General features: G+C 62.2%; 1 non-coding gene across 1 annotated transcript; it reads left to right on the forward strand.

Annotated features, from left to right (window-relative positions):
- Nucleotides 1-1,943: 1,943 nt before the first annotated feature.
- On the forward strand, nt 1,944-2,097 carry LOC140473619 (5.8S ribosomal RNA). The gene has a single exon (XR_011958476.1). It is a non-coding gene; the product is annotated as a 5.8S ribosomal RNA (ribosomal RNA).
- Nucleotides 2,098-2,500: the final 403 nt, after the last annotated feature.

A 2,500-nucleotide genomic window follows, 5' to 3' on the forward strand; every position in this document is an offset into this window, starting at 1 on the left:
TAGCAGGCCCTGCAGCCGTGGTCACCGCCAAACCCCCACAACTCGAGCAAGTGAAAAAAAAAGTAACAAATAAGAAAGGATCGTCGGCTTGGGGGTACGCCCGTTTCCGTTTCAACTTGTCTCGCGAGGGTGGTTTCGGGGCCAGCAGGAGAGCTCGTCGGGGTAGCAGGCCCTGCAGCCGTGGTCACCGCCAAACCCCCACAACTCGAGCAAGTGAAAAAAAAAGTAACAAATAAGAAAGGATCGTCGGCTTGGGGGTACGCCCGTTTCCGTTTCAACTTGTCTCGCGAGGGTGGTTTCGGGGCCAGCAGGAGAGCTCGTCGGGGTAGCAGGCCCTGCAGCCGTGGTCACCGCCAAACCCCCACAACTCGAGCAAGTGAAAAAAAAAAGTAACAAATAAGAAAGGATCGTCGGCTTGGGGGTACGCCCGTTTCCGTTTCAACTTGTCTCGCGAGGGTGGTTTCGGGGCCAGCAGGAGAGCTCGTCGGGGTAGCAGGCCCTGCAGCCGTGGTCACCGCCAAACCCCCACAACTCGAGCAAGTGAAAAAAAAAAGTAACAAATAAGAAAGGATCTCTGTCGGCTTGGGGGTACGCCCGTTTCCGTTTCAACTTGTCTCGCGAGGGTGGTTTCGGGGCCAGCAGGAGAGCTCGTCGGGGTAGCAGGCCCTGCAGCCGTGGTCACCGCCAAATCGCCACAACTCGAGCAAGTGAAAAAAAAAGTAACAAATAAGAAAGGATCGTCGGCTTGGGGGTACGCCCGTTTCCGTTTCAACTTGTCTCGCGAGGGTGGTTTCGGGGCCAGCAGGAGAGCTCGTCGGGGTAGCAGGCCCTGCAGCCGTGGTCACCGCCAAACCCCCCACAACTGTTGGGCGCCTACCTGCGCGGGGCAGGAGGACACTTTCCGATTTCAAATCTCCGTTTGCCGAGTCCACCCCGAACGCACGCGGGCGGGCGGGTTCGCATCACCCTTCGTCACAAGGGGCGAAGCCCGTTCCACCGTCTCGTCAGTAGTGCCGACCGGTCTGTGATCGACGAGGGGAGCCACACCAGGTCCGGCCCTGCTGCTTGGCGGCACCGCGTCGTCGGGAGCTCGCGACAGACGGAGGGTTTCGGTGTACTCTCCAGCCACGGGAAACGAAGCCGGTGATGCAGGCGCCGGTCTTTCGCTCCCAAATCGGCTGGGTTTACATCGTTGCTATCTAGTCACGCTCCCTTCAAACCCGACGGGGTACCTATTCCCCTCACCCGTCTGTGCGTATACAGCCTCTTTGCACTTGCGGGATGGGGGTGGTGGTTTAAAGACTCTCGAGTTGCCGCCCGTCGGTCTCCGAGCTCCGTGCAGTAGTGATCCCCAGCGAACTGCCAGCAGGGCGAACGAGCGATCCCGCTCTCGGTCGGGGCGCCTGGCGTCGATCGGTGGTCGGTGGCTTGCGGGCAAGCTGCGCTGTGAGTGTGGGAACGAGTATGACGAGCCGTTGCCGCGACTCCCAGTCCACCTCGGCGGTGGCTGGGCCGGGCGGGCGTCTGCTCGGGCGAGTGCCGCCCCCGCCTCCTCGCAGGAAGTCCGCTCGCCGACACGCCGCCACGTGCACGCGTCAGTGACGCTGCCGAACCGATGGCCGGTGCCCGTTCCCGCCTCTGCTTTTCCTAGGGCAAAGCTGCTGCACGCCTCGTGATACTAGGCGGGCGACATGGTGGCGGTGATCCTGCCTCCGTCGCTGCGGTGCGTTGGGGCACGCATCGCCTCTTGGGCGCCCTGTCCTCCTCCCCCCAATAGACGTATGTTTCTGCGGGCCGCACCAGGATGGTGCTCCCCATCGCTTCACGCCACCCTGCTCCGCCCGCACGCCGGCGTGCAGGTGGCTGTAGCTCAAGGTGGGGAGCGTATGTGCGGTCCGGGTCGCTTTCCTCTGGCGAGGGAGAGACCTAAAACAAACTCAGACAACTCTTGACGGTGGATCACTCGGCTCGTGCGTCGATGACGAACGCAGCTAGCTGCGAGAATTAATGTGAATTGCAGGACACATTGATCATCGACACTTTGAACGCACTTTGCGGCCCCGGGTTCTTCCCGGGGCCACGCCTGTCTGAGGGTCGTTTGGCAATCAATCGCACTCGCCTTGGCTGGCGAGAGCGCGGCTGGGGTGTCGCAGAGGACCCGTCCTCTTTGTCCCCCTAAGTTCAGACTCCGGAGCCCTCCGGCGTCGGAGCGCTTGGCCTTTCCCCCCCACCCTGCACATTCCGTTCGTCAGGCTCGACGCCATCCCCCCGCCGGGGAGCGCGGCCTGGCGTCCGTCTGTGTCGTGGCAGTGGGGCCAGCACGGCTGTCACCGGTCCCAGAATGGCTGTCGGTGGTTCACACTGTGTGTGTGTGCCAACCCTCCTGGTCTCTGGGACACGGAGCTGCCACGAAGTGTTGAGCCTCCAGTGGGGGGTCTGCCTAAGCTCTGCACGTCCGCATTGGGTCCGTCTCTCGGTTGGCTGGCAGTGGAAAGAGTGA

Source organism: Chiloscyllium punctatum, unplaced genomic scaffold (genome assembly GCF_047496795.1).
Source record: "Chiloscyllium punctatum isolate Juve2018m unplaced genomic scaffold, sChiPun1.3 scaffold_655, whole genome shotgun sequence".
Classification (NCBI taxonomy): domain Eukaryota; kingdom Metazoa; phylum Chordata; class Chondrichthyes; order Orectolobiformes; family Hemiscylliidae; genus Chiloscyllium; species Chiloscyllium punctatum.